At 46.8% G+C, this 27,756-nt stretch overlaps 2 long non-coding RNA genes across 2 annotated transcripts in view; both read right to left on the bottom strand.

The window, feature by feature from the left end:
- Positions 1 to 27,756, bottom strand: part of LOC105868592 (uncharacterized) — a 443,787-nt gene that overhangs the window by 335,490 nt on the left and 80,541 nt on the right. The gene's annotated exons all lie outside the window — the stretch shown is intronic.
- Positions 111 to 19,998, bottom strand: LOC105868594 (uncharacterized). The gene is made up of 3 exons (XR_001152789.2): positions 19,151 to 19,998; positions 11,248 to 11,374; positions 111 to 1,291 (listed from the first exon to the last, which is right to left on the bottom strand). It is a non-coding gene; the product is annotated as an uncharacterized LOC105868594 (long non-coding RNA).

The raw sequence follows: 27,756 nt of genomic DNA, 5'->3' as shown, positions 1-27,756 counted from the left end.
AAACTGGAGAAAATAAACAGTGTTTAGGATGTATTTGCCCATGGCAAGGACTGGACTGCAGGGAGGGGAGCTCGCACCACCTGGAGGCTGGACAGGCTAGAAGCTCTGGCATAGCGGGGTGGGGGAGGGGGGCAGGGGCAAGATATATAACCCTAACAATATCTGTACCCCCATAATATGAAGTAATAAAAAACATTCAGAAAGACTGTGTGGTCAGTCTTTCTGGACCACAACCACCTTCATCAGATCCCCCAAGCCTGAATGCATGGTTTGGCGGCCATGGGATGTCCCTCCACCGAGCAGGCCTTCCCAGCGTTGGGGACCTCCCGGGGTGGCAATGGGGTAGGGAGTTTCCTTGCAAAGGCTCGGTGGTGAGAGTGAGCCAGCACATGAACACTCCAGCAGGCAGGCTGGAGTGACTAGAGTAAAGGACTTCAGCAGGGAGAGGTAAGAGGTCTCTGGGATCAGTTCTAAGCTGATAAGCTCCAAGTCTGACTTGTGTATTTTTCTAAATGATGTCACAAATAACAGTAACACAGTGAGTCCCACCACATCCTGACCTGCACCTCACCCCAGAGAGTGGTATTCCCTGGGCCAAGACCAGGCCCAGAGACCTCTGCATAGGCAACATGGGAAGGCAGGTGAGCAGAGGTGACTGGAACTTTCTGTCCAAGAAGCCGACGGGGAAGTCGGAGTGGTCACAGACCAGGGAAGTCCCTGGCAAGTGTGCAGCCATGAATCCAAGAGCCAGGGCTCAAAGAGCAAGGACAAGTCACATGGAGAGGAAGCCTGGGGGACCTGGAGTGACGACTGAAAGAGGCACCACTGTCGGCGGCCCGCTGTGGTGTGCTGCCTGGGTGGAGGCTGAGTGGAAGGAGACCACACAGACAGAGGAGAGCATTATGGTGCACAAGAAAATTGAATTTTCAGTTTTCTCTCTTTTGCCTTCTTGGGTCATTAATTATTGTGGTTTTGAGAACAACGGACTACAAAAACCACAATAAATTCCATAGAATGCTTTAAAGTTAATTATGTAGTTCAAAAAGGCAAATAATCTGGACAAAAGCAACGTGGAGAGGGGAAATTGTGGTGTTTTTTACTATCTGGACCTTATGTAATGCCAAGCCCTTACTGGGCACGTAGCCCAACATGTAGCCCAGATTTCTCCATGCAGTAGTGAAGTTCAGGTGCATGTTTCGTTTCTGCAGACAGACGGCAGGACAGAGTACTCCTCCTCCACCTGCCACCATCACCGTCCGAGGAAGACAGGAATGAGAGGTATGAGGCTGACCTGCAATCTCAGATGAAAAGAATCTTTTCAGTTCCTTGCCCTTGGAATGAACAAACATCTTATCAGAAACCATACAAAGTGCTATACCGTTCTCATCCACGTTTTGTCTACAAATCCCTTCCTAGCCGCTTATGGTCTCACACAAACTCCTATCGTTACACTGAAAACACTTACAAGAGAGTTGCCAATCATTACCTTATTGCCAAATCTGCTGGCTTCTTTTAAGTTCTTATTCTCCTTAGTTTTCATAACACTAGACTGCCTCTCTCTGCAACCAGGCCTTTGTCAAAAGAAAAAACCAAAATGATTTGATGTCTACAATATGGAGATAGAGGGAGAGGCATGGGGCCAAGACAACACTGGTATTTCGTGTGTGTGTGTCTGAAACGTGTTGCCAAAACAGACACTGGGAAGTTGGGAAGGAAGCAGGGTGTGGGGGAGAGTTTTATATGTGTTCCACAGGCTCTTGGAGAGCTGGAAGTCCAAATCCGGGTAGGGGGCCATCTATATAAAAAGAGTTGTTCAAGTTGTGGAAAAGAATGTGGCCACATAGAGAAAAAATACAGGATGCCCTGAATTCAGCTTCCCTCCCTGCAGCCCAGTCCCTGCCACTGACAAATACGTCCTAAACACTGTTTATTTTCTCCAGTTCAAAAGAGGCTCCTTGTTGCTTCAATTCTAAAGCCCTGTGCCTGGCATTCAAGGCTCTGTGAAAGCTTCTAATTTTCCCACTGGATTACTCACTACTTTGAGGCAGCTCACCCCTTCCGGGAGCTCACCCCTGCCCAAGCCCAGCCCATTTCTCTCACCTTAAATGGGCTTCTCTTTTGTCCTCCCCTACACAGGCTGCCTTCCCCTCACACTTCTCCCTCATTTTCCCATTTGATTAATGCCCCTGCCTGTTTGTCAGCTGTCATGAGTAGCACATAATTTATTACTTCAAGATCATCTTCGGCCAGGCACAGTGGCTCATGCCTGTAATCCTAGCACTCTGGGAGGCCAAGGCAGGAGGATTGCTCGAGGTTAGGAGTTCGAAACCAGCCTGAGCAAGAGTGAGCCCCCGTCTCTACTATAAATAGAAAGAAATTAATTGGCCAACTAATATATATAGAAAAAATTAGCTGGGCATTGTGGCACATGCCTATAGTCCCAGCTAGTCGGGAGGCTGAGGCAGGAGGATTGCTTGAGCCCAGGGGTTTGAGGTTGCTGTGAGCTAGGCTGACACCACGGCACTCACTCTAGCCTGGGCAACAAAGTAAGACTCTGTCTCAAAAAAAAAATAAAAATAAAAAAAAAGGTCATCTTCTATTTCTTCTCCCTTCATCTGAGTGCACCCTTTTCCCCAACCAAATTGGCAAGAGGGCCGTGTCTTTACTACCTTTATGATTTTGCCACAGCAAAACTAAAAAACTGATTATTTGCAGTAGCAAAGGAGATTCTCTTTGCAAATTTATTCATTCCATATTCTTTATCGTGATAAAATATGTATAACATAAAATTTACCATCTTAACCAATTTAAATGTAAAATTTAGTGACATTAAATGCATTCATATTATTGAGCAACCATCACCACCATCCAACTCCAGAACGTTTTTTACCATACCAAACTGCAACTCTGTGCCCATTAAACAGTAACTCCCCACTCCCCTCTCCTCCCAGCCCTGGTCACCTCTATTCTACTTTCTGTCTCTATGAATTTAACTGCTCTAGGTATCTTGTATAAGTAGAATCGTACATATTTGTTTTTTGTGACTGGCTTATTTCACTTAGCATAATGTCCTCAAGGTGACTATATATGCTTTTAACTAGTTCCCAGCCAAACTTAAAATCCATTCTTTTCTACATATTTAACAATTGGTATGGCATGAGCATTGACCGTGGGGAAAGACACTGGGACCTATCACAACAGGTGCCACCCACAAATGCCCCACACCCCAGGCCCCCCAACCGTTACCACCCTGGGACCCTTACAACAGCTTGTCAGAAACATATCTGCTTTGGAATATGAGGAACTGCATCTAAAAGTAACAGCCTGGAAACAGCATTATGCAAACTTCTTTATCATCTCACCGAATCTTCAGAGCAACTTAACAACCTAGACCTGTAGTCTTCCCATTTTAAACATGAGGAAACCAAAGTGCAATGAGGCCAAGTAATTTGTCCCAAATCGCAGCCAGAAAATATTGGAGCTGAAACTCAAGACACACAAGCTGGTGTCCATTTGACCTCAAATGCCTCGCTCCTAAACACCCACCACAATTGCCCAATACCGCCCACCCAGTGTAGAGAAAAGCAAGGAAATCAACCAGAGGGTCCCAAAAATAAGACTTGAGCAAAATGGTTTGCAGCATTGAAGAAAGAATGCTGAGAAGGTGACTTTAAAACAGTCTGAGTGTATAAATTGTGATCAGACTATTAAAGTCTATTTTAAAGAGAGGAGAACAAATGGGCTTCAAGGGTAGCAGGAGGAATCTCATTAGTTAGGTGGGTTATCTGAGGGTTGCGAGTTCCCTTCCTGGGAGATGGCAGAAGAAGGAGGGGCTCGAACTTGTCTCCATGCAGCCCGCCTGGAGGCAGAGAGCAAACCGGGTGATCCTGTGCGACTCCCCCAGCAGGAGAAGTCCCTGAGGTAACACTTGTGAAGCCTTTGAGTTCCTGGAAGAAAGGCTCTCTAGAAACACTAGGCAAGTGTCATAAATATGCATGTGTATTTTATTCTCTGTTATCATTATAGTCCTACTGGGTGGGGTGCATGTCTGACACTCTCAAAATTTAAGGGGCAATGTCCCCTTTGATTACAGGGCATTCTGCAGTGAACTAACTTCCAAACTCTCTCCAACTTGCATTCAAGCGATATCTTTTAAATTCAAGCCAAGTGGTGAATTTGCCTTGAAGTGACTATTTCACTGCACAGGGAAGATGCCCGCTTTTCATTTCCATGCCTTTATAGCTGGTTCTCTATGCATTGCCTCAGAGGCTGAGTTTGTCAAGATAAGTAAACAGCAAAACCCAGTGTGCTTCTTCTCAGGGTGACCCGGTCTTCTGAGGCAGATTAAGTCTAGTGAAAGGTGACACCCGAGTCATCCTACCTTCAGAATTTCTCTGAGAGAAAAAATGAAACCGAAAGCATGCCCATTCCAGATGACAGGAGGCATCTAAACGTTGCAATCATTCTTACTGATAAATTTATGCTCAGATCTGGGATGGGATTTTTCTATAGCAGACACATCACCTTTGTCTTATATTCCTTCTGTCAAATCTATAAGCCTTTGTAGTTCATGTTCAATTTCCACTCCTCTTTCTATTTTAAAGGGACTCCAAGTGAGTGGGCAAGCTTCTACCAAGCATTTAATTCCTTACAATGCATTGTGTCCACCTTCTCCTCCGGGTTGTCTACTGCTGATCGTCATCCTGTAATCCTCAGCATGATGTAAATAGAGTTTCAAAGCTGCCTGCATTCTGTGGCCGCTGAGGTCACTTCACCACAGGGATTATTCAGATTTTCATTGTCTAAAAATGTTATTTCGTATGTGGTAATTGTATAAACATCTGGATGAATTCAGACTGGTATTTGCTAACTTTTCTACAAAATGAAATTGGCTTCAATGCACTGGTATATATGGAAGAAATGAAAAATAATGGAGTTATTTCTGTTAGTATCAAAATCTGGAAATTCTGTCTTCTAAAAATGTGGTTATACTTCATTCCTAAATTAATGCCTTCCCAGTATATACAAAGCAGCCAATGTCTATGACAGACCTCTCACCCTAAAATGTAGTCTTTTTTAGTATGTATTTGACGCACTGACAAGCGCTGTAGGAGGCTTTTGATCTATTGGCAATGTTGTATTCAGAGGAGTCAGAACATATATACACGCCACCAAAATCAACCTTGGCACAGTCAACCCTACCTTTCCAATGAGGCACAGGATAGAACCACAGAGAGCTCCTAATGGTGCAGCAATACATATTGATCATTGAGAGGGACAGAAGACTGGAATACCCAAGAAGTGACCCAGTCACTTCTGCTCTGGAGACATGTCCTGTGCCTTCCCCCAAGAACACATCAATTCATTTACGTTCACATACCACCACGTGGTATGTCACGTATGTGACGTATGTTACATACGTTCACATATCGTCATAGTGGCTGAATTAAACAGGTAAAGATAATCTCCCAGAAATTCACCCCAAACCCAGACATAAGCCAACCTTAAAATTCGCACTTGTTACTCACTGAGCAGATGAAGCACTGGTGTCCTGGTGAACATGGAGACTTCCACGGTTGATACTGTCTACTCTAGTATAGCACAGTGGGCACACGGTGACTAATTATCATGAAGCAGAGGGTAACAGAGACACACCAAGACACAAAACCGAGACACACAAATTGGGAGACAACACTGCCTCATGCAGTTGAACTGTCACATTGACATCTGCAGACCAAGGAGTCATGTGAAGCCTCCAAAAATCAGACAAGCAAAACCCAAAGGCCTGTATAGCAAGACCATAATCCGGTGACTAGGTTAAATATCTAAAGATAGACTATAAGTCAGGAGGACTTTGACAATCGTGGTAACACAGAGGAAGAACCTCCAATTCCGACTGAGAAGGGAGGGCTGCCTGGCCCAGGGACAGAACAGTTAGCCCCAGAGGCAGGTTATATTCCCTAAGGAAGACAACTAACTCATGCTGGTTCTCAGTCTGATGCCAGTAAGCATTCAAATTCTTTCACCAGGCCCCTTGTTGGAAGTCCATGCTAACCTACAACCTTCTGATTATACTGTGTCTTCCCAGGTCACATGCACATTTCTAAACAATAAATTGGTATTCTGGTCCATACATCATCCTTTTGAGTTTTGTTAATGTTGGTCCATCCCCCTGAGACAAATCCAGTGAAAACTCTCTTCCCTTGTTTTTAAGCTCCCCAACCTCCACCATGGTTTTAAACAATGAACACATATTACTTACAAAAGTGGGTAAATATTTAATAATACATTGATTTCAATTATGATGTATGAAACATTGTGATACACCACAGAGTAACAACAAGAATAAAATAATCCCATCTGGGGGGAAAATGTAAATTAAGTAAATTATTTTGTCGACTGGCTTGTAGACAGTTTGAGGGCAGAGGCTGGGTTTTTATACATTTTATATCTGTTCTTTGTGTTTATTTTATTCTCTACCACCCCTGGCCCAGTGCTGGGTTTGTGAGCATGCAAGTGTTTGTTAGTTTATCAAGTGAACAAACCACAGCTGTCAACTGCAACCGTGTGACACAAACTAAGCCAAATGTCCTGACCTGTGAAGCCAAAGGGCAAAGCCTCAAACACCAGTGGGCCCAAGAGGGACGGTCCTGACTCCTAAATAAGACCCAAGACATCCTGTCCTCAGAAAGCAACAACTGGCTCATGGGCTGGGTTTCTTTCAACTACATCATCTTTGGCTCCGGTGCAGCATGTGAAGGAGGAAGGAAATCTCGGGACTTTGTGAGCTCTTTGTGTGCCCTTCCCTGACTCCTTCTGAGATCACCGTGGGTATGGGGATGTCCCCATGTCTAGATGTTCTTGCAAGTAGCAGCAGCAGTGACGAAGCATTGTCAGCTCTCCCTACTCACTGGGCGAGAAAAGATTTTTCATTTCATACATCATTTACAACTTGCTGCTGTGATTCTAGAAAACCAGTGGGCTTTATGGAGTTAATGAGCAAGAAAAACATATTTGGTGGACGTGTTAATTTTTTGAAAGTTCTGTAGAGCCCAGGACATTAGGCAACGTACATGGGACGGCTGGAAAACTCGGGAAGCCCTCTCCCCTGAATTAATTCCACCCAGCTCTGGGGGCACCTGGCTATTTACTAATCATAATTCAGCAAATGTGTCTTAATAGAAATTAAACAGCAAATACATCACTCACTTTGTATTCTAAGTGTCTTTATGTGGGAACATTTGGGACCATGGGCAAAAGTCACCACTGGCCTGACCGAGTGTGTCTTCCACATACTGGTCTCAACAAGAGAGAAGGACGTGGAGGAGTGCTGCAATGACAATTCAGATCTAAGGGGGGAGGAAAGCCCACAGAATCACAGTGCTCATGACTTCCAACATGAAGTAGGACAATCCATCTAAAGAATAACGCAGTAATGAAGGTGAAAGACTAGACATATGGATGAAATGGCTCTGCCCAAGGACCAAAATAAGATACTGAAATAAGTCTTGATTTATTAAAGGATCCTTTTTAGAGTTCTTATCCTTATCTATCAAAATCTCTGATACTTTAAGCTGGTTAAATACATCTAAGAATTAATCTAGCCATGAAACCACTGAACCAGGAATTTTATTTTCACAGTCTCTGTCTTTGAGTTTCATCTTAAGTTACACATTTGAGATTGATCCCCCTAGCACTGTGCTAGCAGAATTCACACCCAAAACTGAGAGATAGAACACGCATTTTTCTCATCTCTTTTCCACACAGAGGAGATGTGTAGATTTGTGTCTTATTAGAGATGGGGGAATGTTTGCAGCACTATTAAACTGCAACTATGTGAATTGAATTGAATTTTAAATTGAAACACAGAATGATAGCTATTACTAATATTCCCCTGTAAAATTGACAATGGACAGGGGAAACATTTTAATGTTATAAAATTCACTTAAAGAGAGTCAATTTCTGGACTCCCGCCTATCACAAAGATTACCACCTATAAACACACACACATATACACAATTCAAAACTCCCAGAGAATGTAAATAGAATAGATAGTTCCGATTAAGCGAACAGCTCAGGAGACGGGATACTTTTGCTGAGAATTGTTGTACAAAACTAGTTGTTTTCTAGATAAGACAAAATGCAAAACAATCTATTTCTGAAAAGATACAAAATAAGTATCACTATTTTGGGGAGGAACATAATTAAGTTGGAGAATATAAACCCAGGAAACACTTTTGTATTTTGACATTTAATGGCATTTTGTGTTCCTTCTTGCTGTGGGTGTGATAAACCTCTACTTAACAATTGAGAAGCGGTTTTCAGTAACTGAGCCTGTAGCCAAGGCTTCAGCTCAGAAAGATGGGGTCTGTCTCTGGTCCCCAGTGAATGCTTAGGAAGGTCAGTAAGAAATTTCTGAATTTGCAAATCACTTTCAGAGAAATGAAGAGAAGGGATCTGAGAAATGCGACCAACGAGAACAAGGCTATGGATAATGAACAACCAGCACAGTCCCTGGGGGGCCACTCTAAATGCCTGCCTTGGGTGTCTCCCCTCTAGGAAGGACCATGCTGCCCCCTCCCTCCTCTCAGCATCTCAGTCTCCTCCCCAGGCTATACTGAGCAGACAGTGGCCCCTACAGGGTGCACCACATGTCCTCTAGCACGACCCTCAAGCACCAATAATTCCCCCACCTAAACCTCAGACTCACTTTTCCCAGGCTGATGTGATAGATTCTGCAGGTCTACATTATATAACTAAGGCCTGGCCAGTCTGCTCCATGGCAATCTCAAAATTCCCAGCAGAACCCCCGCATAGGTGGGGGAAAACAGTACCAAATGAAGACATGGGAGAGTCTGGCAAGAGACAGCTGTCTGAAGCTGACCTGCAGTGAGGAAAGAAGACTCTGGAAAGGTTGGAAGAAAGCCTCCCTCCCTCCCTCACTATAGCACAAGTCTGAAAGGCCACCTGGCCTTTCACCTGCAAGGCCACCAAGAACCCCATCCCTCTAGCCTCCAGCTCAGTGAGGATGCACCCTAGGCTTAGTCCACTGGGCCACGCCCTCCGCTGCGTGCGGAAAGAAGCTGCGACTTACTTCTCACCCAGAGAAAACGGCAGAGGTGATTGGATAGTCCTTTCTGTGACTTTGTCATACTACGTATGACTCCATTTTAGTGGACTAGAATGAGAGATTATCCCCTTGCCAGCTGGAGTGGAGAGAATAATACAACAAAGATGTCTACAATTAGACAAGATGTCTAATTCCAAGAACCTGTGACATGGCAAAAAGGACTGTGCAGATGTAATTAAGAGTATAAGTAAGATGTAATTAAGAGACCCCCAACCAGGAGAGTATTTTGGATTATCCAGAGGGGTCCAATCTAATCACATAAGGCCTTAAAAGCAGACAACTTTCTCCAGTTGGAGCCAGGGAGACGCGGAGTCAGAATAAGAAGGATTCGAGGTGTGCTTACTGGTCCTGAGATGTAGGATCCACGTGCAGGGTCCAGAGAAGTGCTTCTAAGAGCCAAGGGCAGTCCTGGCTGACACCCAGCCAGAAGTAGCCAGGGGACCCCTATCCTACAACTACAAGGAACTGAATCCTGCCAAAACCTAAATGATCCTGGAAGCTGCTGCTTCCCCAGAACTTCTGGCACCTTGCAGGACCCAGAGCAGAGAAAGCAGCTGAGCCAAGTGACACCCAGACATATGACACCCAGAAAGCAGGAAATATTACGTTGGTGGTATTTTAAGACACCAACTTTGTTATAGCAGCATTAAGAAACTAATACAGTGGGCTTGAAGACGTAGGCTGCCATGTTGTAAAAGGGCCATCTGGCAAGATGTGGAGAGCAGCCCCACTTGACAGCCACCCAGGAAACAGGACCTCAGCCCCACAGTCACATGTAACTCAATTCTGCCAACCACCACGAGCTAGAAAGATGACCCCCAACTCCAGATAGGAATTCAGCCTGACCAACACCTTCATGGTAGCCTTTTAAGCCCAAACTCCTGTGGCTTGGAAACTATGAGATGGCAAATGCAGGTTGTTTTAAGCCACCAAGGTCTGGCGTTACTGGTGACATGGCAATCTATAACTACACCCCCTCCAGGATTGTGGTTTGTGCTTCTTCCTGTCCACATGCTCCCAACACCTAAACCAACTTTTACTAATTCAGGGCTGGGGGAGTAGAGGCTGGTCTGTAGCATATAAGGGCTTAGGATAAAGATCTGACATGATAGAACACCTACTATATGCAAATATAGAGTCTCTCTTTTCCACCAGAATGTAAAATCGTGTCTCTGTAAGTCTAGAGACCATGCCCTGCGCTTCCCTGCACATCGTCGCCACTCCACCCAATGATGGCCATACGGGTTCTCCAGTGTGGACGCCAAACAATAGCTAACTTCTGTTTACGGCATTTGCCTTTGGAGTCTGCTTCTGAGTCATGCAGGAATATCATTCTATTACTTTACTTCAAATGTTTCTTTCCTAAAGTATTTTATCTAGTTTGGTGACAATGTCAGACAGAATCCTTTGATGTATGAGTTCAAACAGGCCCGAACAAAACAAACGGATGAAAAACAAGAGGATTGAAAAGTCCAGTGCAGGCAGGGTGGGCTGCCTTGGCTTCTCCCCCCTCGGTCCTGCCCTCCTCTGCACTTGTTATATTCTCTGATAGGCTCTTCTCGTGGGCAAGATAGCAGCCAGCAGTCCTGGTTCTCCCTCTCCTCTCACCCCAAGAAGTCACAAGGTCTGGCCCAACTCTACCTGGCTTATTGGGTCATGTCAGTCCTTCTGGACAATCGCTACAGAGGAGAGGACCGAATTTCCTGCCTGGCTGAAGCCGGGGCATCCACCCCCTACCAGAGAGTGAGGGGGGTCCGGCCTGTGCAAGCCGTGTGGACTCTGAGTCGGGGGGATGCTTTCCCTAAAGGACAGGCAGGGAGCAGCAAATGCTAAATGGGCAAAACCGGCAGCTCTCCACTCCTCTGAGCCACCTTATTTATTGAATTTGGCTCCAGCTGATGTTAAACAATTTTAAACACCAAATCAATTTTCCTAGAAAAAAGCTGTCACACCATAAAGACATCCATATATTGTGTCTGGACTAGACTATAGCCTGGAAGGTCCCTTCCATCTTTGGACTCGATGAGTCTAATTGTTATTGGAGCCTAATTGGAATACATGTTTAGTCTCTCAACGTAAGTACCTTTGAAATTATTTTTGAAAGGAAAAACATTCACCTGTTTGAAAAACCAGTCCCATCTCTTCCAGGTTGCATCTTGAGGGCCATCTCCTGGCTTGCACAGAGTTAAATGGTCACCCTCTGGCCACTGCTGCAGACACTCAGGCCCTGTCTCTCTGAACATCCTGCAAGGGGAGAGGGAAGGTGCCGGGCAGTGCTGAGTGTGCACTTTCTCAACTCCCCAAACTTCATTGTTCAAAAGCAAATGTCTTCAAACAAAGCAGTTACAAGTCCTTAGTCAGTTGAAGTTTAAAAACAAAGGTACCTTTGAGTTGTCTAAACACATACTAAAAGAAAAGGTTATTTTTTAACTTTCAAAAAAGACGGATGGATCCTTTTGGTGTTCAAATACAAGCCAAGTAGAATTTCGCTAAAACTTTCCCCTGAGTACTATTTTGCGACAGAGACCAGGCACCAGGATTTTTTAATCTGAAAGAATTTTTTTCTTTCAAAAGAGAAAAAGACATAGTTAGAAGAAAATGAATAACGGAGCTAAATAGGAAAGACTTACCAACCATATAAGTACCTAATATTAAGATATCGTCAAATGAATTGTTCATACCTTTCTCGTTAGATGTCATTTTGGGATCCAGATGATAAGTTTAGTGGAAATCACTCAAACTTCCTTGAGGTAGAACAGTCACTAAATCTTTAACCCATTTCAGAGATATATTGTACGATTCTCCTATTTTTAGTGCCCTGCATCTTTTTAGCATAATCTGGGGAGGCGACGGGGAGAATGTTTAATCTTCTTGCAGGCGCACCATATGTGTTATTTTCTAGTACCTATGTATAATTATCAGTGTTATTTTAATAATCAATTTCAGTGTAACGGCAGGATTTGCTTCAGTTGCATTTAAATCATAATAAAGCTCAATAAAAAGAAAATGCGAAAGAAAGAGAAAATATCATTCAGAGGATTAACAAAACACTCCAACAAAAGCGACCTTTTTAATTTTCATGACGTGATAAAGTGATAGCCTTTTGAATAGACAATTAGGCTCATAAACCTGATACACTAAGGGCTTAATTCACAAACACACATCACCACTAATACATTTGCAGAGGAACTGTATGCTTAACAGGATTAGAATACAGCAAATCATTCATTATTAATGGGAATCTACATTGCCTAGGTCTTCATCCCTAGATAGACCAGTATTTAAATCAAATAATTTAGCACAATTTTAGGAGCTTAATTCTGCACATAGATAGCTCATGGGTAGCTCTGTATTTCCTTGCATAGAACTGGGAATCTTTACTAAGGGCATTGTTAACCTGCCTAAGCTCCTGTATGGGGTGGATTTAGATTCTAGAAGCCCTGTGCCTTGCCGTGTTCACCAATAAAATGAGAAGGAACCACCTGATAAGGGGAGTTCTGTATTTCCTTGCATATTAGCAAACAGGATGAGTTGATCACCCCAGCAAGGCAATGTGCTTTCCATTATTTCATGATATCCTCAACCTTATGAAAGAGATACCCCCATTTTCAGATGTGAAAAATGAGCCTCAAAGAAGTTAAATAATCTGCCCCAAGTCACAGGCAGCAGAGCTGGTATCAAGCCCAGGTTTCTCTGGCTGCTCTGCCTGTTACCTCCAGTTCTGCCCAGGCAGGCAAATGCCCAGCCCCGCCAAAGTACCTTGTAACTAAGGCTACTGCTGCTGCAGTCACCCACCTGGGGAAAGCAAGGCTTGCTAGGTCTTAAATTTAAGCTTCAGAGGATCTCACGCCTAACCAGACCTTTGAGAAGGGCTAAACTAAAGGCCAACTCAATCAGCATCTCACCTCCAACCCAAGGGTCCTGCAGAGACTGTTGTCTATTGGAAGAAGGGTGTACATCAAAACCGCCAGGGATCTCTTCCAAAATAAAAATCTCTCCCACTCCTAGGCAGGAGATTCTGATTCAGAAGGCTTAGTGGTGTGCCTGGACACACTTAGTGGTGTTTGCAGATAAAAGATCCCAACGTCCCCCTGATGATCCAGTTCGGCTGCCCTGGGCTAGGTAAGAACTGTGCCTTTATTCCACATCCTGGTCAGCCTCTATGCCTCGTAAATGTGACTTAGATGGGCCTAAGAAAGCTTCCTTCAGTAGTCAGTTAAACTACATTGAGGGTAAACTTTGAGGAAGAAAAAAAAATCCTGGCTCTGCTGTGCAATCTTGGGCAGATCCCTAATTTCTTAGAGCTTCCACATCCTCATTGGTAGCGTGAGGACCACACTCCCACCCACCCCAGGACAGCATTTGTGAGGGACTGAGCATGCTGACTCACCAAGTGTTTGTTCCTACCCCCTTTCCACCTTGGCACCCACTCAACTTCAATCAAGATCCTGAACAATCACATTATTTTGTTTTAAAGGAGGTTCTACCCAGTGGGCAGACAGCATGGAAATGTGCCCATTTTGTTCTGGCCTCTGTACAACTGTCCATTTTCATTTCACTGTGCATCTCAATTATCAATGGCTTTGGAATAATAGTGTCCTTTGTTACCTCCCAGAAGCCAGGACAGCAAGAGAGACTTCAGTGGGTACCACTGATAGATGAAATTATAAACTCAAAATATAATGTGTTAAGTGGTGGAATGTTCTTATTAGAAAAGGAGTACTCACATTACAAAAGGATTAATGAAAGTTTTTAAAATACTAACAGCCTGAATTGCATTAATCATTGATTATGAGTAAAAGTAAGTAGTAATATATATCCAACTTCTGAAATCCAGAATTCTTAAGACCTTAGCAGGTCTCAGACAAGAAACTTTCTAGTTTGTAGAAGAAAAACAAGGTTCGATGTTCATAATTCCCTTCCCTTTTCAGCCTACTTTGCAAGTTCCTGGGCCTCTGTAGGTCTTCAGGACTGAATCTGGGGCCCTCTTCCTTCACCCCCTACCTTCTCTCCCCAGGGGATCTCATCCATTTTCATGTTGTATCTACACTGAGACCACATTTCTGAATGCCAACCACCAATCTTGACCTGGAGGTCTACGTGCATCTCAATGGTGATACGCCGTAATGGGTTGAATTGTGTCCCAAAAAGAAGATATTTTGAAGTCCTAACTCCCAGGTCCTCTGAAATGTGATCTTACTTGGAAATAGGGTTGGTGAAGGGTAATTGATTAAGATGGTATCATCCTGGGGTACAGTGGGCTCCTAATCGAGTGTGACTGACATCTCTGTAAAGAGATGACCATGTGAAGACACAGACACAGGGGGAAGAACACAACATGGAGAGGGACGCAGAGACTGGAGCGATGCTGCCACGAGGCCACCAGAAGCTGGAAGAGGTGAGAAAGGATCCTCTCCCAGAGGTCTCAGAGACAGCAAGGCCCTGCTGACACCTCGATTTCAGATTTCTGGATTCCAGAATTCCAGACTACTAAATTTCTGTTGTTTTTGAGCCACCTGGTTTGTGGCACTTTGTTACATCAGCCCAAGGAAACTCACACAACTTGCAAGCCTGGATGCTGGCGTCCCGTCAGTAAGTGGCACCTCCTGCATTCGGCTACAGGGAGCAGAGACCCGGGCGATGCCCTCGAGCCTCCTTACCCCCCACCCTGTGGATCTAGCCCAGTCCAGATCCTTCCAATTACCGCCACAGCCACCTCCCACCTGGTGACCCGGCAGCCTCCTAACTGTTGCCCGAGTCTACTTGGGCCACTCTGGTCCACCCTCCACACAGCATCAACTGACCCTTGTACACTTTGGGCCATGTCACCCCCCTGTTGAATAACCCTCTGTGGCTTCCACCGCATGTCAGATGAAACTCAAACCTCCGATGGCTTGCAGAGCCCAGCTCCGGCTAGCGTCTGCCATCCTTCCTGGCACCGTCTGCCTCTCTCCCCTCAGTGGTTAAACCCGACTCGTGAGCCCTCATGTCTTCTCCACATGGCTGTTCTTTTTGCTGAAGTGTCCATGATTCTCCACCAGGTCTCAGCCCCAAAGCCACATCCTCAGAGAAGCGTTCGCTGTTTCCAGCCCTCTGCTATAATCTCTCCTCACACTCCTCGTTTTTCCCTCGCTGCATTTGTCACAGTTCTTAGTCACGTATTTATTAGTGTGGGGGTTATTTGCTGTTGCTATTTTTTTTTTATGTCTTTCTCTCCCTCACTACAGGCCCCATATGAGCAGAGACAATATCTATTTGTTCTCCTGGTGTTGGCAGAAAGTAGAACAATGCCTGGCTCCTAGGAGGTGCTCTATAAATATTTGTGGAATAGTCCAACCTAAATGCCTCTCTTTGTGGCATGATGAAGTATGGGGATGTGTTGACTCTAAAATAAACACTATTAGCACCAGCACTAACTCTGCTCGCACCAGGAGGGCTGTGGGAACTCGGAGCTGCTGGGAAACATGACATCAGGGACTACCGCCCATGGGGAGATGGCTGCTCATCTGCTTCCTGGACACCCTACAGTTTATGGAGAGCCCAGGCCATAGATTCCTGACTTAGGATATTGCCTAATTGACTCTTGATGCTTTGCAAGACGCTTCCTCAAGTATGATCTCAATGAGGGAGGCCGTGCAGGTGTTAACTATCCCCATTCACAGAAGGACAGGGTTCACATGGATAATGATGCCAGGTCTGGACTCCACGCTGCAGGATAATAATACAACAGAAAGTAGTGCTGCTTTTAAAGAATGACTTTTGACCAGGCACAATGGCTCACACCTGTAATCCCAGCACTTCAGGAGGCCAGGAGTTCAAGGCCAGCCTGGGCAATAGTGAGACTCCGTCTCTACAAAAAATTAAAAAAAAAAAAAAATAGCCAGGCATGGTGTTGCACACCTGTAGTCCCTGCTGCTTAGGAGGCTGAGACAGGAGGATCGCTGGAGCCCAGGAATTTCAGGTTGCAGTGAGCTATGATGATGCCTCTGTACTGTAGCCCAGGCAACACAGTAAGACACTGTCTCAAAAGAAAACAAAACAGAAAAAAAGAATGACTTTCAAATAAAGCAACATATAAGTCTAGCAGGGAATTGATCCTATCATATGGGTGTATCACCTGGATTCCATCAGAGCCACATCTGTGATCACATGACCATTTTTAACAGTAGCAGCTGTATGTAACTTTTGGAACAAGAACAGAAGAAATCAGTCCAAGTGTTTCCTGCCTACCAGTCATTAAGGCAATTTCAACTATCCATTAAGATTTAGATAAAACACTGGATTTTTTTTTTTTTACTGAATCTCTAACAACAAAGGAAATTTTAATTCTACCGATTTAGTAAATAAGAGTATCCTAACACAGTCAGGATCCCCACCCCAAAATTAAACTTGTTACCTCTCTGGTGCCAACAACACTCAACTGTCTCTCCTCTGCTCTTCCAGGCAGAAGATCCAGACTACAGCAAAGCACAATTGGTTGATTTGCCAGACTTTTTATCTGTCAAGTACCTTGTAAGGTTAAAAAGGATTGACGCTGCATTTGAGAACTCCTCAAAGATGGTGACAGAGGTTGCCCCGATGCCTGGCCTCAGCCTGGCCAGATGGACTGGTCTACTGCTATTTAGAGACCAAAATCAGCCACCATACAACATTTTCCTGTCAACTTCAGGCCCTGGCAACTCTGGATGAGGTACAGTCCGCTAACAGAACACTCACCTTACTGACAATCACTCCAGTCACTCCCTCCCTCTCCAATATAGCTGCCTCAGCTCCAGCCACCTGCATCTCTCTCCTGCATTGCCAACAAGGCCACTGGCTGGGTCCCCAGCCTCCTCAGCCCCCTCCAGCCCAGATGGTCTTTTCAAATACAATCCTGCAATTCCCAGACTTGACTGTGGCTGAGGCACCTGGACACTGCTGGGAGCTCACAGGGCTGCCACAGAAGATTTTAAGTTTTTGAAGGAAAACACAGTACCCAACATCTGCCTAGCGCTGTCCAAACTACTAGCTCAAGGCAGTTCTCGCTTTTCTCATTAGATCAAGCTACTTTCCTTTCAATGATGTCATATATTAGTGAGGCGTGGTTATCCAGGTTGCTGTGATAAAAAGTGCCTTCTTATATATACCCAAAAGAATTGAACATGGGAACTCAAACAGATGCCTGTACACCGATGTTCATAGCAGCATTATTCACAATAGCCAAGAGGTTAAAAACAACCCAAATGTTCACCAACAGATGAATGGATGAACAAAATGTGGTGTATCCATGCAATGGAATATTATTCGGCCTTATAAAGGAAGGAAATTCTGATATATGCTATAACATGGATGAACCTTGAAAACATCATGCTTAGTGAAAAAAGCCAAACACAAAAGGACAAATAGTATATCACTCTACTACACTTATATGAGGTAGCTAGAGCAGTCAAATTCATAGAGACAGAAAGTAGCACAGTAAACAGCAGGGACTGAGGGAGGGGAGTTCTAGCTGTTTGAATATGACTACTTAATCTACTGACCTGTTCTTTTGGCCTAGGGGCACCATGAAAAAAATTACTGACCCTAAAGTGCCATGAACCAAGACACCACCTGTGAGGTTTACTTATACCAAAAGCCAAGCCTGAATCTCATCCACTCTACAATTTAAAGTAACTACAGGGGACAGAGGAACATGTTAAAAGACACCACCAGGGAAAAGACACCACAAGCAAATCCAAACTGTGGGGAACAAAACAGGACAAAGGAAACTCTGTTCTTCAACAAATACCCTGCTGAGAAATAAAAAGAGAGATGACTTAAGAGACTTAGCAACCAATTGCAATGTATGAACCGTATTGGATCCCGATTCAAATAAACTGTAAAAACATTTTTTTTGGAGAAAATCAGGGCAGATTTAAGAACTGCCTGAGTGGCTGATGTTATTCAGAAATTGTTAATTTTTTTGATATGGCAATGATATTATGGTTCTGGGGTTTTTTAAACAAGTTCTTGTCTTTCACAGATACATAATAAAATGTTGACAGAGAAATGGTATCCGTGACTTACTTGAAAATAATCTAAGGGGGGAAGGGGAGTGAGTGGGAGAAGAGATAAAACAAAATTGGCCATGAATTGATGGGTATCAAACTGGGTGAGGGGATACATGGAAGTTCAATCCATTATTCATCTACTTACACACATGGGTTGAAGCTTCCCATTTCCAAGTTTAATACATAGATACTTTACAACCTTGTCTCTGCGGCTCCCTCTCCTACTGACTCCTTGGATGTACTCCCAGAATGAAGTTCAGACTTGGGAACACAGCACCATCCCTCGCCCACATTTCGTGTCTACTTACTCACTACGCCAGAGACAGGCTCGCCCCAGACATATGCCCCCTCTCAACTCGAAGCCTTCAGTTAAGCTGTTTCCTTCTTATCCTCTTCTCCGTCCCCATCAGACACCCTGCACATCATGCAGCTCTCAGCATGGCCCCTGCCCCTCCTGGGAGACTCCAGCTGCCGCCCTCCCGGTGGCTGGATTGGGAGCTTTTCCTCAAGGCTTCCACAGCAATATATCTTCCCAATCATAGAGCTTCATAGCTTGTACTTTAATTTCCTATTAACTCATTAGACCGAGTGTTTGGTACATAGTAGATACTCAATAAACATTGTCCAATTAAGAAACAAATAAACAAACCACTGAATAAATATTATCGTTGTCATTACTAATAGGTCTCTCCTGTGAGTTTGCCGTCTACCTAGTCGCGTTGTAAAGCTTTGTTACAGGGAGAAATGGGCCTTCCCTCTCACCTGGGAGGAAGGGCTTGAGGCATCCCTGAGAATGAAAAGGCACATACATGTAAGGCCACCTGTCTGCGTCACAAGTTGGAGATATGAGGAATTGTGCCAATGTCACAGCTCCCAGAAAAGCCAGAACAGCAAGACCCCTAATCAAAGAGCAGCTGGGTTTTAAGGGGACCTGGCCTGGTTATGGAAATCATGACGGGGAGAAATCCAGTCCTCACCCTCCAGACAGTACCTGGCTCACGCTGGTCCTGAGTCTCCTCAGGTGTCTCCTGGAAGCCTCTTCCAGGCCTGATGTCTTCGGATCGTACCCCCATTTCTGACAGACATCCACGCCTTCATCTGTTCGTTACATAACAACTGTATTGATCGCTGACTGCGGAGCCTCCTCCCCCAGGCTGTGTGCTAGGCAGTGTGACAAATTCAGACGTGCACACTGACAGAGGAAGACAGGTACAGAAATAACTGCACCGCGAAACAGAACGTGCTAAGCACAGGAGAGGAACAGGCAGGGCGCTGGGGAGGCGGCGGCGGAGCTGGGGCCCTGCCAGCCAGGAGCCTGAGCAGAAGCGGCGGGGTAGAGTCGAGCTGCAGCCGTGGGCGGCGGGCGGCTCGGCGGCCGCACCTGCCAGCCGGCGGCGCCGGGCTCCTCGCAGGGCCGGCCCGCTCGCCTCCCTGCGTGTCCGTGGGCCGCCGTGGAGCCGGGCGGCGCGGCCTCACTGCCAGACACAGCGCGGTCCACAGGGGCGGAGGGACCGTGGGTTATCCGCTGTCTCTTCCCGGGGCCCTCTTTAGAGGGAAATGAAACCGCCCGGAAGGCCGCAGCCGGCCGGTCAGCCACGTGGCGAAGACCGGATGTCAGGCCCACGCCGGCCGGGTGAGCGCCGCACCGCGCCAGGGCCGCGTGGGGCCTGCGCGCTCGCCGCTGCCAATTCCGACTCCTGCGTCGGGTCGGAGACGTCTTAGCGCCCGCTCCTCACCCGGAGCAGGCCGCGGGCGTGAGGAGCGGAGGCCTGGGGAGGAGAACGCAGGCCTGAGCGCAGCCCCTCGGCCTCTACGAGCGCCGCCAGGAGCAGCGCCGGCCCGCTCAGGCCGGTGACATCTACGTCCGGGTGGGGCTGTCGTCCGGGCCTCTGTGGTGTCACTTGCTAAACTGCCCAGCGCCTGAGAACCAGCGCTCCACAGCGCGGCTGCCCACCTTGGACCTGAACACCGCCACAGCGCCCCGGCGCGTGGCATCGCAGCTCGCGTGCGCGTGCGCGGCCGCGCTGCTGACTGGAGGCCGGGAGGCCTCGCCGCCGACGGGTCCAGTCACTGCCGGCTGGGAGCACGCCGTCCCCGGTCTCGGTCCAGTCACAGGCCTCTCGGAGCCTGGCCCCTCCTCGTCTGTCAAGTGAGGCAGCAAGGCCACCCACCGCTGTCACCACAGGATTGAAGACAATGTCCCCAAAGTACACAGAGCACCAGCAGGCCTCCCGGAATGGAAGGCGCTGTCGTGGGTTAGGGGACAAGGGATGTGTCAGCTGCTGCCTGGGGTCACCCTGCCCCGGCCCTGTCCCCTCCCTCAGTGTTTCTCCGCCCTCTCAAGCCGCGCAAGCACCAGAAGGGCGCGCGTTCGGGCTTCCTGCCCCCGTCCTCGCTCTCTGGAGTTTTCTTATACAGTGATGCTTATCTGAGGAAAAACATCTGTTCCACTTTCTTTAATCTCTAATTTATCTAATCTCTCTTTGTAAGATAGGTATATGGCTAATGAGTGAATTCCTGCCAAGGGAGCCGAAGTGCTTGTTTCAATTACTTCTTATCCTCGTTGGCGTTGCCCTCTGTGGTACAATATCACACAACATAAATAGAATGAATGGGCCACTTCTTTCCGGCATCTTCATCACTGGCCACTAACAGAGAGCCTTCCAGAATAGGGAGATGTCATTTTCCATGTCTCTACCCGAAGCACCTCACACACGTGCGTCGGAATAAATCTCTTCCTCTGACAAGTGTCCTCACCCCGCCCAAGGCTCAGCCCCAGAGCCCTCTGCGGACGGTGGCCGTGATGGGCAGGGGCCACCAGAGGGCGCCGAAGAGCAGCACAGGCTGCCCCCTCCAAGGCCTGGGCCGCACCAGCCCCGCCGGGGCGTTTACTGTTCGAAAGGGTACTTTTCAGCATCTGTAGACACCTACGTGGTTTTTTACTTTTCCTCTTTTTAATTTAGGTTAGTAAGCAAATATGATTTGCTCCCTTGTGTCCATAAAAGGAAGCAAAGATGATATTATTTGAAAGAATAGATTTGGATCAAAAGAAAGTGAATGGAATTTGAGAATTGAAATGAAATTTGAGAAATTTATATTGCTGTGGGGCTGGGGGGAGTGGACCCCTCCTTGCGCAGATGAGGAAATGAGGATCAGAGCTCACAGTGTCACGACCACTAAATGGAAGGCCAGGCCAGGCCTCTGACTTCAGTTTTTCAATCCTCCACACGGCCCTGTCAGAGCCAGAAAACACAAAGGACCACCAGACATGCCAAGTAGCCCAATGTCCTCCTTTTCTGTCCTCTAGTCTCTCTTACCCTGCAAAAAAGACAATCCACATTTCATATTATACCCTGAGTTTTCACTTTACATTCCCATGTTTACCTTTTTTGGTTTTTTTGGGGTTTTTTTTTTGCAATTTTTTTTATTGAGGTAGAGTATACATAACATACAATTTACACTTCAGCCATCCTCTGGTTCAGTTCAGCATACATTCACGTCATTATGCAACCATCACCACCATCCCTCTCAGGAATTTTTTCATCTTCCCTAGAGGGAACTCTGTCCCCAATAAACAGTAACTGGTCCCTGATAACCACCATTCTACTTTCTGCCTCTATGAATCTGCCTATTCTAGGAATCTCATGTAAGTGGAGTCACACAATATTTGTCCTGTTGTATTCGGCATCTTTCATTTAGCATGATGTTTCCAAGGTTCAGCCATGTGGCCCATGGCAGAACTTCATTCCTGTTATAGCTGAATAACATTCTGGGACTTTCTTTCTTACAAGTCGATATGCAGAAAAATGCTACAAGGCAAATGGAGGTTAACGCTGGTCCTTACCTTTCAGAGGAGTAGTCTAAGCTGAGGTTCCATTGCCTACATCTGCACAACCTACCTGCAGATTCTGGAGGCAACGGGGGATTAATTTCACAAGTGGGCTATTTCTCACACCTACCTGTGTTTTATAAACAAAGCCATTATGGGTTTTATCGTGTTCCCATTATTGAGGTGACTATTATTAGTTATCTATGTGCTTTTTGTGTATCATTTAATCCCTGCATACACTCTGTGAGGAAATTAAGGTTTAAAGATTATGTAACCAGCTCAGGGTTACACAGCTGGGAAGCCACATCTGGGGTTCCAGCTCAGTTTCACTGCATCAGAGCCAAGCTATGGCTGAGGTAAATTAGCTCACAGGAAACCCCTTCCCCAGCCCAGCAGGTGGAAGCTGTCCTCAGAGGAGTACTGTACTCTCTCCCCAAACCAAAGCTCAGGCTACTGATTTATTTCAACAGGCCGTATCTGGGCACCTTCTTTTGTCCTTAGATGCTTTGAGGAGGCACTATGAAGAGGACCAGCCTTCCTGGGGCTCATATCCAATAAACAAAGACTTGTTGAGTTGTATCTTTGACTTGTTGGACTTACATTTAGGAGTAATATGGAATTTTGAGTGTACTAATTTTCTGATGTGTTTTGACCAAAATTGAGAAATAGTTTGCTGGATGGCATTCAGGTGGGAAAACATAATACCCTGATTCTTACTCAAACACTCTGCCCGGGCATTTCCAAACTTCACTTGAGGTTGCAGAGATATCTGACATTCCATGAGATCTGTGATGTTGGTCCAATAACTCCACTCATGTATGAAAAGGGCAGGAGTTGGAGAAGGGGAGGTGTTGCCAAGATTCCAGCCAAAATGTGTTTTTAAATCATATGGCATGTTTTCTGAAACCGTATTTACTCCAGGAATACTGAGGGAAACAAAAAAGGAAGCTCGGACCATCCTGTTTTGTATTCTAAATACCGAATTTTCTTCAACTCTAGTAATTTCCATAAGATGAAGCAACACTCAGAAAAGCTTGGCTGATCCTAAAAGGATTAAAATCTGTCTCCGTGGTCCAAGAGCCCTTTGTAATTTCAGCTGCTCATTGTCCTTGACTGTATTTGCCAATTTTCTGATATGAAAATGCTGGAGGTATTCAGCACCACGCCTCGGTTTGGGAGGTCTGCAGACACAGCGGTGGGAAGAGATGCTGTCTGATTTTCACACTTTGATTCCCTCAGCTCCCACCCAATGTGTTACCAAGGAAAAGGAGGCGTGTTCTCTAGTTTGTGGTTAAGCAGAAACACTTGTACCAATAAATGGGAAATATAAAGGAAAAGTGCTTTTGCTCCTGCTAAAGAACCTAAGACAAAAGTAGGAAAAATCTGTTACCCATGAACAATGTTTTATTTTAATATCTTTGTATGCTAAGAGTGACACAACGATAACGCAAAGGTTATTTCCACTAAGAAAGTTCCACTAAGAAAGTAATTTGTAGGTAATATTCCAAAGGAAGTTGGGAAAAAATGAAACTTTTCATACAAATAATGTAGTAAATGCCCAGCTACTTACTTGGCATGATAGAACCACATGGATGGTTCCAAAGTATCTCAAATGGAACCATCTCATGATACTTTCTGTCAACCACATTCATCTCCAGCTGCACAAGGCACAAACCAAGGGGTTGTCCTTAACACTCAAGCCCCCCCCCCACCCTGTATTGATCACTAGGCTTATTCATTTTGCCTTCAAAATCTTTCTCAACTCTCCTCTCTCCATCCACACCCCTAGGCGACATCCCCTCCCCTGGAGCACAAAGTGAGCCTCCTTCACTTATTTTCTCTTGCACCTGCCTCCACCCAATCACAACACCTTTGAGAACAGACCTGACTGTTCCCGCCAGCCCCATGTAGACTCAAAACTCTCCAAGAGCCTATGGAAAGGGGCCCTAATCCTAATTATTGCTGCCCTTCTTTATCTGCCCAGCCCCCCACCCCAAATCCCCTCATTGGGGTTTGCCCATGGGACCTGTTTTGACCCACAGGATGTGATCAGAGGTGGCACACGTACATTTCTAACAAGTCACAGGGGTGTCCAAGGCTGCAGGTCCAGGGACCACCCGGGAGAGCCACTGCCTCACAGTTCACAAAGCACTGTCACTTGGAGAGGTCAGAAGAGAAGACAAGCAACTTCTGGGCCCCAGGGCACATGCTGCCTGTCACATTGACGCCTGATACACTGGGAGGCTTGACATGGATGCTCTCCGTCCACACCCACCCACATCCACACACCAGCGCTTCCGGAATTCAGAAGCTCCATGCCGAAACGTCCATTCTTAAATAGGCCACATTTTCACAATGAGGCAGAAACATGCCACGAATCACACTCCAATGTTTATAAATGCCAGGTTTGCTCAGTAGCATTGGGAAAGTGAGGGGAAAGGAGACCGTCACCTCCAGCTGCATCGAAGTGAAGTTCATCTGTGCTGGGAGAATGAGGTGTGAGCACGGGGTCCCCCAATGGGGGAGCAGCCCCTGAAAACACAGGCCAGGTGAGCTGGACCTGGCCTGGCCGCTCCTGCCTGGCTGGAGGGGCTCCTGCCCCCACTGCAGGCTCAGGAACTCCCTGTGCCCTTCCAAGCATCCCAGCCCACACCTCAGCTGCCACCACAGCCAGCCCTCAGGTTCAAGGCCCCACCACAGAGCACCATGACGGCATAAAGGCAGAAGCAATTTTTTACAGGATTCTATACCTTAAGCTAAAAGGATTAAAATTTGAACTGGAATTTCAGGGTAGCCAAGACCACTCTTCTGGGAGCTCCAGGTAGAGAGCAGGCATGCATGGGGTTAGGGCCAGTCGGCACGGACAGAAGGTGGAAGGGGTACATGGCCAGGCAGGGAGTAGGACGAGGTCACGTGAGCAAAGGTATGTAGGCAGTGGTCAGGTGGGCCGGGGCTCACACAAGAGTGGTCTCTCTGTCCCCACAGTCTCACTCCCGGCCATCTACATGTCACTACCCCCTGGCAACTTGGCCATTTCTATTTGGTTAGTGCTAATGGCTGAGTCATGGCCCCACAAAATTCATGTGTTGAAGTCCCACCCCCTGGGACCTCAAAATGTGTCCGTACTTGGAGATGTATCTTTAAAGAAGTGACTAAGGTAAACTGAGGTCATTAGGGTGGGCCCTGATCCAACATGACTGGGGGGCCTATCAGAAGAGGGGATTAGGACACAGACACACAGAGGGACGACCACGTGAAGACGCAGGGAGAAGACGGCCGTCTACAAGCCCAGGACAGAGGCCTCAGAAGAAACCAGCCCTGCCACACACTAATGTCAGACTTCCAGACGGCAGAACTGTGAGAAGCCTCGGCTGGGTAAGCCACCCGGCCTGCGGTACTTTGTTGTGGCAACCCAAGCAGTACAATTAGCAGTGAAAATCTGCAGATCACGCAAAGGGAGCAGACCGGAGCTGGGGCTGAGGGAGGTGCAGAGGAGAAGCCCTGCCCCACCCTTCCCTACCCTGCCCTACCCCGCCCCACCCCGCCCTGCCGGCTGAGGGACGCAGCCTAGGTGTGAGCACATGGGGGCCTTGTCAGAGCTCTGAATCCATGGGGTAAACGAGAGCCACGTTTTCTGCAAAATCCTACTGGATAGGGTTGAGGTCATGATGCTGGCATCCAAGGACCAGTGAGTCCCCTCTGATGGGGGACCCCACCCTGTCACTGAAGCCTGGGTGAGTGACCAGGAAGGGGAACCCGGACACCCCTGGGCGATCGATAACATGTCTTGCACTACCTGGATTCACAGGGCTGTCCCTTATTTACGTGTCAGGCACACACACAGCGTCAGGGAAACCTCGTACAGAAACCTGAATGGAAAAAAAAATTGGTTTTCACCAAGTGATTCTACAGTGTTTGCTATAGAATTACAACATTAAAAAAAAAACCTCAATAATCTCTTAGTTAAATAAGCAAACACTCAAGCACTATAAGGAGGGAGGAACTAAAAACAAGCTGCCTCCTTTCAGCACAGGCAGAGCCCTGCGGATCCGCTCCCCATTCGGTCTCACCTGTCCCCTGGCCCCCTCCCCTGGGCACTGGGCTCCCTGACTGGCAGTGGTGTGTGTCCTCTCCCCAACCCCGGGGGCCAGGCCCCCTTCCCTGGGCATCCAGAGCACTGCATTTCTCTGAGACCACTGTAACTCCAGTTCACAGCTGGGAAACCCAGGGAATACAGGGAGGATGTGCTCAGGTCCTGCTTCTGCACCAGGGCCACCCTGCGATGGTGACATGTGACACACACCCACTCATATAGAAACCACCAAGCCCCAGGATGAAAGCAAGCAGCGTGGGTTCTCGCAGATCTCCGTGCATTGCTTGTGACGGCCACCAGGACACTGGCATGCTCGCTGCTCCACGAGGACAAGCATCAGGTTAACACTGGCCGGCTGTGCGGCTCTTAGTCACTCCACGACTGAGTGACGCTTTGCCTTGCACTACTCTCCTTCTTCTGTTTATTTTTATGCACACAGAAATATCTTTTCTTGAGCCCCAAACCATACTTTATCTCCCTGAGCCTGGAAGGCCGGGTGTGACCAGCACAGTCCCCGCACCCGCCCACCTCGCCACCCCGCGATGTTCCACGCATCTGCCGTGCAATCCGCACACAGGACGGGATGTCCGGACTCCCCCAGAGAAGGTGGGACAGGGCAGGGTGCCTGCTGGATTTCACCCTGATCAGACCCCATTTCAATCCCTGAAGTGTGTGTTTCTCACTTAATCCCAATTCTTCACACTTGTTTTTGGATATGATTTAACATGAAATGTGAAATATTTGTTTTGTGACACTGGGGTTTGGTCTATACACGGTGGATTCCACGGTGCTAATCCCCTCGGAGTGCTGCAGCCTAAGACTGCAGCTGGCAGGAGCGCCTCACTCCCTGGGGTCTGCGGAAAACCTGCTCAGGGAGAAGTGGGGGTGCAGAGCAGGGAAGCAGCCACGTCCAAACTGCTCCCGCAGGGAGCCCTGTGCTCCTCGGACCCTCCAAGGACCAAAGGGAGGAGGCATCTCTCTACGAGAGGCACGAAATACAGCATTGCATACACTTTCCCATCTTTCTCTCATTTTTCAGAGAGGCGGCAGTGGTCAAGAATGCAGGTTTTAAAGTCCTGTATTAGGTTCAAATCCTGAATCTACCAAATTCCGTGACACCTTGGACAAATCACGTCCCTCTTTGAGCAGATCTTGTTCCCTTCTCCAGAAACTGGGATGATAGCGGCACCCATCCCATAGGGCCCCATAACCATTAAACAGGGTAATCTGTGTAAAGCGCCCAGGATGGTGAGGGCAGATAAAAAGTAACCAATCAGTGGTAGCTGCTCAAACTATTTTATGGTTATTAGCATAGCGGGTTCCTATAACGATGAAATAAGGTAATGAGTACTATTGGGGTTGTTATAAAAGACAGAAAAGCCAACAAAGATTGTATTCATTTTATAGGTAGAAAAGCAGAGATAGCACAAGTTTCCATCTCTTGTGCGTGGCTCATCAAGGTGAAGAATGAATCCCAGCTTTGTGGCTCACCATGCACTAGTCCTAGCTGTGGGATGCTCTGGGGCCCCAGAGAGAAAGCCCACGATGCTGGCACAGCAGGAACGGCAGCGATCTTCCCGTTAGCTGTTGACAGTCTGCCTGGGGACCCGGAGGCTCATACATGCAGCTGCAGTGAAATATTCAATATTCACTTTGTGCCCCTCAGTTTAGTCTG

The sequence above is a fragment of the Microcebus murinus genome, chromosome 5 (genome assembly GCF_040939455.1).
Source record: "Microcebus murinus isolate Inina chromosome 5, M.murinus_Inina_mat1.0, whole genome shotgun sequence".
Lineage (NCBI taxonomy): Eukaryota > Metazoa > Chordata > Mammalia > Primates > Cheirogaleidae > Microcebus > Microcebus murinus.
The sequence above is the reverse complement of the archived record's forward strand: the minus strand, read 5'-3'. Positions and strand labels throughout refer to the sequence as shown.